General features: G+C 52.4%; 1 pseudogene; it reads right to left on the bottom strand.

The window, feature by feature from the left end:
• Positions 1-1,540: 1,540 nt before the first annotated feature.
• On the bottom strand, positions 1,541-2,398 carry LOC144248865 (olfactory receptor 14A16-like; annotated as a pseudogene).
• Positions 2,399-8,023: the final 5,625 nt, after the last annotated feature.

Raw genomic sequence — 8,023 nt, 5'->3', positions numbered from 1 at the left:
CTTCTCAGCTTCCACCTCCTCTTCGTCGTCATTGTCGTGGTCGTCGTCCTCCTCGTCGTCCTCCTCGTCCTCCTCCTCATCATCCTACTCCTCATCCTCATTCTCCTCTTCCTCTTCGTTCTCCTCCTCGTCCTCATCATCCTCATGTTTTTGTTCTCTCTCTTCCTCCTCCTATTCCTCCTCCTCATCTTCCACCTCCTCTTCGTCGTCGTCGTCGTCGTCGTCATCCTCCTCCTCCTCTTTCTCCTCCTCGTCCTCCTCCTCGTCCTACTCCTCATCCTCCTCATCTTTTTGTTCTCTCTCTTCCTCCTCCTATTCCTCCTCCTCATCTTCCACCTCCTCTTCGTCGTCGTCGTCGTCATCGTCATCCTCCTCCTCCTCTTTCTCCTCCTCGTCCTCCTCCTCGTCCTCCTCCTCATCCTCCTCATCCTCCTCCTCGTCCTCTTCGTCCTCTTCGTCCTCCTCGTCCTCCTCCTCCTCCTCCTCGTCCTCGTCCTTGTCATCCTCATCCTCCTCCTCCTCGTCCTCCTCCTCCTCCTCCTCCACCTAGTCGTCCTCCTCATCCTCATCCTACTCGTCCTCGTCCTCCTCCTCCTCCTCGTCCTCCTCCTCCTCCTCGTCCTCGTCCTCCTCCTCCTCTTCCTCCTCCTCCTCGTCCTCCTCATCCTCGTCCTTCTCTTCGTCCTCGTCCTCCTCGTCCTCCTCCTCGTCCTCCTCCTCGTCGTTTTCCTCGTCCTCCTCCTCGTCCTCCTCATCCTCCTTGTCCTCCTCCTCCTCCTCGTCCTCCTCCTTCTCCTCTTCCTCCTCCTGCTCCTCCTCTTTCTCCTCCTCCTCATCATCCTCCTTGTCGTTGTCCTCCTCCTCCTCCTTGTTCTCCTCTTCCTCCTCGTTCTCCTCCTTCTTCTCATCTTCCTCATCATCCTCCTTGTCCTCGTTCTCTCTCTTCCTCCTCCTATTCCTCCTCCTCATCTTCCACCTCCTTCCTGTCCTCATCCGCCTCCTCCTCCTCCTCCTCTTCCTTGTCCACCTCCTCATTCTCCTCCTCCTCCTCCTCCTCTGAGTGTGGTTCCTATAATTCAATGAATCTAGGATTCCAGGAACCTGGAACTCTGGGATTCCATGATTCTGTGACCCCATGGATGGATTCAGGACTGTCTCCAAGGCCACAAGGGAACGTTGGTGCCAGCGGGATGGGCTGCAGTGCAGGGGCACCAACAGCTGAGAGGAGACTGCAGCTGCTGCTGCTGCTGCTGCTGCTGTTGCTTGTGGGGGTGCTGCTGGCAGGGGCAGGGCCCTGGTGTGGCTGAGCGTTGACATCTCAGCCTGGGAGCTCCTGGGAGCTCAGGACAGGGCCAGGACGGACCCAGGTTGGCACTGCACTTGAGGAGAGACACAGAGAATGGAAAGTGCCCACGGAGTGGTTTCGAGCAGGTCTGTGGGAAGGAGGAGGGAGGGAGGATGAATCCCCTGCCCAAGGCTGACAAGGGAAGGCTTTGGGAGGGAAAGCAAGCCTTGAGCTGACACTAAGCCCTTCACGGGCTCAGTTGCCCACGCTGAGCAGGATTTCATCGCGCAGAACTGACAGGGCCAGATCCAGGGATGGGGAGGACATCGAGGCAGGCTTCAGGTGAGCAAATTCTGCAGTGCTGACAAAGAGAGAGACCTCAGCCAGGTGAGGGAGGCAGGTGGGAAAGGCTTTGTGCCGTCCCTGCTAAGAAGGGATCCTCAGCACAGCCCTGACGATCTGTACATAGGAGAAAACAATGAACACAAAACAACAAAATGATAAACTGCTAGTAACCACAAGAAGCTCAAGTTCCCTGAGGTGTGAATTGGCGCAGGAGAGCTTGAGGATCTGTGGGATATCACAGAAGAACTGGCCCAGGGCATTGCCATGGCACAGGGTCATGGAAAATGTATTGGCTGTGTGCAGAAGAGCATTGAGAAAGCCACAGGCTCAGGCAGCTGCTGCCATGTGGGCACAAGCTCTGCTGCCCAGGAGGGTCCCGTAGTGCAGGGGTTTGCAGATGGACACGTAGCGGTCATAGCACATAATGGTCAGGAGGGAATACTCTGATCCAAGGAAGAAGATAAGCAGAGAAACCTGAGCAGCACATCCTGTGTAGGAGATGTTCCTGGTGTCCCAGAGGGAATTGTGCATGGCTTTGGGGACAGTGGTGCAGATGGAGCCCAGGTCGCTGAGGGCCAGGTTGAGCAGGAAGAAGAACATGGGCGTGTGCAGGTGGTGGCCGCAGGCTACGGCGCTGATGATGAGGCCGTTGCCCAGGAGGGCAGCCAGGGAGATGCCCAGGAAGAGGCAGAAGTGCAGGAGCTGCAGCTGCCGCATGTCTGCCAGTGCCAGCAGCAGGAAGTGGCTGATGGAGCTGCTGTTGGACATTTGCTGTGGCTGCACATGGGCACCTGTTCATGGAGAAAGGACAGGGACAAGTCAGGAGAGGCTGCTTGGAGCCAATCCTGGGCCATTCCCTGCAGCCTGTCCTGCTGGGACTCACCCACCCTTGTTCCTGCTCTGGGAAAACCTTCACCCAGGTCCCTGCCTGAGCTCCAGTTGTGCTGGCTGAGTGTGCCAGGAGTAGCCAGGCCTGTGCGTGGGGGCTCTGGAGGAGCCATCCCTGCCCTGCTGCCCTGGGTTTGTGGCCATGTGGCAGAGGGACAAGGCTGGATATTCAGGATTTGTCAGGGGAATAACTCCTGATGCAGAAAGGCTTGGTACCATCTGCATTCAGTCTTCTAAAGGAATTTCACTTTATTTCTAAAGGAAATAGATGGCAGGAGCTGGTTTTAGGAATTGTTTTCTTACCCACTCACCATTCCTGGCCCTCTGAGGTCAGAACTCCCCAGCATTCCTGCTGCACTCAGAGTTTGCCACTGAGAGATGTGAGAGGCAAAGGATTCCCTGTGGCTGAGGGAAGGTGAGGGGCTGGATGGGCTTGTTCCCCCAGCACTGCTCTGCTCAGCCCCCTCTGCTTCCCTGAGCATCTCCCTGGGCCTGGACATCCCCTCCTGAGAGGTGCCTTGTCCCTGCCAGCGCTCACAGAGCCCATCCCACCCTGTGTGCCCTCAGCCCACCCTACAGAAACCTGCCTGTGTGCAGGGCCCTGGCTGGGGCAGGCTCTGTGTGCAGCTGGGCAAGGGCAGCTCAGGAGAGCCCTGCTGGGCCCTGCAGAGGTGATGCTGCTGCTGCCCAGGGCTGAGGAGTGGCTGAAGGCCCTTTGGGAGGCTCCCAGCAGAGACACTGACCACCCAAAGTCACAGTTCTGGAGTCTCTGTAAATGTTCAAACATTCCTTTGATGATCCTGTGTGTTCCTTTCAACTCAGAATGTTCTGTGATTCTGGGATTACAATTCCTGTTCTGCTTCTCTCATCCCCCTGTTGTCTATAATCAAATGAGAAAAAAAGAACCCTTGCAACAGTGGTAGAACAGTGAGGTTAAAACCAGAACTTCATTGGAACCTTCCAGGTGTCCCAGTGGGGATGAGGCACACCCAGCCCCTGATTTCAACAATTTGTTAATGTTGATTATTTAGGATATTTAACAGGAACATCCAATGGGAGATTCAGTACCCAGTTACACAACCCTGGCTCAACCCACTGGAATAAGTCCAGGGCCTTTCTTTGTCCCAGTTTTTCTTATCACTGCTCACATTCAAAACCCAAAATACTCTTCTTGTGGGTTCTTTCTCTGATAAAAAGATTATATAGCACTTTAAAAATGTATTTAGACAGGTTATAGTTCTAAAATCTAAGAGAAGGTAAGGAAACATACTAGAGTTAATTAAGGATCATAAATACATTAAATATATAATAGTAGTTAAAAAGAGTTATTTAAGAGTTTAATAGAGTTAGTTAAGGATTATAATTTTAAAACTACGTAACAGTAATTTACAGAACTATGAATATATGAAAAATATATAAAAAGCAAAAATATTTTTATCATCATCACAACTTCATCATCTTTCTCCAAGCAGAAAATTGAAAACACCCTCAGGAAAGCTCCTGACCTTTAAAGCAAACCCAGGCTTACCTTCTTTGGGAAGTGTCCTCCGGAGCTGTGCCCAGGCTGGTCTGGAGCTGGGAGCAGCCCTGCCCCAGCCAGCCCCTCTCAGCAGCAGCACCTGCCCTGCTCAGGGTGGCTCCTTCCCCCCACAGCTCCTGGCCAGCGCTGGGAGCAGCTCCAGGGCCGGCTGAGAGCTGTCCCTGGCAGGCAGCAGAGTCCCTGGCCCAGCACAGCGCCCTGGGCTGCAGGACCCTGCTCTGCAGGACAGCCCTGGGCACCCCTGGCTGCTCTGCACAGGAGATGGGCAGAGAATGCACTCACAGGCTCTGTGGGCATTGGGATGTTCCAGCTTTAGGAGATCTCTCCAGGAGCTGCAGCTGCATTGTCCTGCAGCCAGAGGTTCCTGTGCCAAGGGCTGGCAGTGATTCTGCCCCAGGCACTTCTCAGCCCCTTCCCAGCCCTGACTGATTGAAGCTCTCTGTGCCTCTGTGCTGTGCCCGGGCTGGCTGCAGGCAGTGCCCCAGCCCTGCTGGGCTGGGAGAAGAGCTGCTCAGCAAGAGAAATGTGCTTTTGAAGCTCTGCTTGATTACCAGGATCACCCTCTGTGCCAGGAGCCCGGCCCAGCTCAGCAGCACAGACACAGCACAAGGACTTTAATGACCCTCTGGGGCTTTGTGCTCAGCCCTGAACATCAGGCCCTGAGAGGGAGCTGCAGAAACTCTCCAGAACTCCAAGTCAGAATCCAACTCCAAAGTTTCTTGGACTTTTAATGGGTCCCACTGAGGGACACGACTGAGAAAGTGTCCCCAGGCCCCAGGCAGAGCAGAGAACTGGAGGCACTGATGCCAGGTGGGGACAAAGAGAAGCCAAGTCTTGGTGCCCTGGGGCACAGCAGGGTCTGTGCCACCAAGGGCTGTGAGGAGACACCTTGTCCTGAGGCCCTGGGGCCTCCTGGCACAGCCCCAGCCAGGCTGGGCACTGTCAGCCCCTGCTCCTGCCCTCAGCATCCCCCCCATGCCCACATCCCAGTGGCCTCAAGGATCTGCTGGAAGGAGTCCCTGGGGAGCCTTGGTCAGGAATGGCCCTGGGGGCTCCTTCATGCTCCCAGGGACTGCAGGTTTTTCAAAGGACTTTGGCTTTTCCTTTTGCCTTGGAGTCTTTGAGAGGTTTCTGCAATCATGGCCCCAATTATCTACTGTAATTAGTCCCTGGAGAGGCTTTGTACTCACAATCAGTTGGGCTCATTAATGCTTTGAGATACACAACTTTTTTCTGGAACTTTGGATTTTCCTTCCTACATTGAGTGTTTTTTGTACCATTTTGAGTCTCTGAGAGGTTTTTGTGCAATCCTGGACTCCAATTATCTCCTCCACGGAGGCCAAGAGGAGCCTGTGTTAAGGATGGACTTCATGGAGGCCCATTAATTCTTTGAGACACTTTTGGGTTTTCTTCTGATTTTGACACTTGGATAGGTTTGTGCAATCTTCTCTCAGGCCCTGAGGTTCCAGGTCTCAGCTCCAAATGCACCACGGGGCTCATTAGGATCAAGCAAGTCCTGACAAACCATGGCTCTGCCTTGATTTCCCTCTTGTCTGGGGCAGTTCATCAGGAAGTTTCTGTAGTGGTTTTGCTTTGCCAATTTGAGATTTCTCAGCCAATTCATCAATTAGTATGGTGGGTTTAGTGTTGGCTAATTACCAGTGCATACACTAGAATATACTTACTCATTTCCTGCTGTGAGGTAGGATTAGGAGAAAGGCAAAGTGGGCTCAAAATTTTAAAAGTGTATAAAGAAAAGTTTATTAACAGCAACTAAAAGAGTGAGTGATGAGGATCAGAACAAAACTTTCAGAACACTTCCCCTCTCTATAAAACTTGACAATGTAAAGCGACAAAACCTAAAATTTTCTGTCACTTTACCACCTCTACAATAGTCTGTCTTCAGTTCAGTTAGGGAGAGAAACTCCTCTTGTTAATGTTATGGAGACTTCTCCACAAGAAAACAGTTATCTCATGGCTTTTCATTTCCAGAAATAGCAGCTGCCTGGAATAATCTGCAATTGTGAAGTCCCTCCAATTTTTTCACAGCCGTTCCCAGAGCTGTGTTCATGAGCCTTGCCAGCTTATGGGGTATTGGTTTAAAGATGAGCTGTTTAAGAGCAAAGGTTCTCTTCATCTCTTTCTGAAATCATCTTCATCTCTGGGAACAGAGGTCTTCTTCTCTCCCTGAGGACACAGGGTCTCATCACTGTGCTCTCTTTCTCTGTTCAAACTTCTCATGGGATCACAGCTACTACAACATTTCCCTACTTTAGCATGGAGGCCTTTGCTGAAACAAGTCATCTCCCCATACTTTTCAATGTGTTATGGGGAAAAAGAGAGTTTGAGGTATCAACGACATCCTTCCCCATAGCTTTAGCAGAGGATTTCTGCCCCAAGATCAAGGCATCTCCTCATCCCTCCCATACGGGACTCAACTTCCTCTTCCCTGCCCTCGGTGTGTCCATGCTGCTCCTCTGTGTGCCTGCCCTGTGTCCTTTTCTCTCACTGGAGGGAGGATGGCAGCACTGGCAGAGTCAATATCTGCCCGGGGCTGAAGATGGTTCTGTGAGCCCGGCCGGGCTCAGTAGCCAACTTTAATTTTGGCCATGGTTCCTGGACATGAAGTCCAGTTATTTTCCATCGGAATGAAGGGACAGATCCCCACTGTTTTAGGGGCAGATGAGAGGTGACCACAAGAGGAAAAGGCCAGCCTGAGATGGCAGGTTTTTGTCTGGGAGATACTCTTGCATATAGGGAACATTTTTGGGAGAGTACCGATTTTGGCAATGTGCATCTGAAAAGACAGATGGTTCTTTTCCATAGGAAGGAAAGCACGGAGCCGCAGTGCTCCAGGAGCTGATGAGAAGCAGCCCTTGACATCCTAATACCACCCTGACCTGTCAGGTGGCTCCTGGCAGGCCAAGCCAGCCAGACCTGGTCCATGTTTCCCTTGCTTCCATGGGGCCCCACAGTGTCCCAATGGTCCCTTGCTTCCAGGAGGCCCTGAGGTGTCACAATGGCCCCTTGGTGACATGAGGCCCTGAAGGGTCAGAATGGTCTCCATGGTTCCATCAGGCCCCACAGAGTCATAATGGTCTCTGGGTCCATGAAGCCCCGCGGTGTCACCATGGCCCCTTGGTTCCATGGGCTCCAGTGGTGCCACAATGATCCCCTTGGTTCCATGAGGTGCCCACAGTGTCACAGTGACCTCCATGGGAAGGAAAGAACCGAGCCCCAGTGTGGCAGGGGCAGCCACCAGAGGCCAAGGGCAGCCAGACTTGATGGTACTGGCAGATTTTGGCTGGGAGGAACCCTTGGATATAGGGAATTTTAGAGGTGGAATCCCAATTTCAGACATGGACACCCAAAGTAGAAGGATGGTTCTTTTCCACAGGAAGAAAAGCATGGAACACCGGTGTTTCAGGGACAGATGAAAGGCTTCCACCAGAGGCCTAAGGCAGCCAGACTTCTCTGTCCTGGTAGCTTTTGTCTAAAAGCAACCCTTGGATATAGGAAATTTGGGAAGTGGAACCCCAGTTTCAGCCATTTCTGCATAGATAATAAGGATGGTTCTTTTCCATAGGAAGGAAAGCACAGAGCCCCAGTGTTTCAAAGGCAGAAATGAAGAGAGGTGGCTCTTGAGAGGCCAAGCCAGCCAGACCTGTTTGTTCTGGCAGCTTTTGTCATGGAGAGATCCTTGGATATATGGAATTTGGGAGAAGGTATCTCAATTTTGACCATGAACACCTTGAGAAGAAGGACAGGTCTTTTTCATTGGAAGGAAAGCACTGACCCCAGTGTTTTGAAAGCAGGTGAGAGGCATCCCCAAGAGGCCAAGGGCAGCCACATCTGTCTGTCCTGGCAGATTTCACTGGGAGCAATCATTGGATGTACAGAGTTTTGGAGGTGGAATCCCAGTTCTGGCCATGGACGCCTGCTCAGGATGGATGTCTTTTTCCTAT

Source organism: Lonchura striata, unplaced genomic scaffold (assembly GCF_046129695.1).
Source record: "Lonchura striata isolate bLonStr1 unplaced genomic scaffold, bLonStr1.mat Scaffold_99, whole genome shotgun sequence".
NCBI lineage: Eukaryota > Metazoa > Chordata > Aves > Passeriformes > Estrildidae > Lonchura > Lonchura striata.
This window is presented reverse-complemented; position numbering and strand designations above follow the sequence as displayed.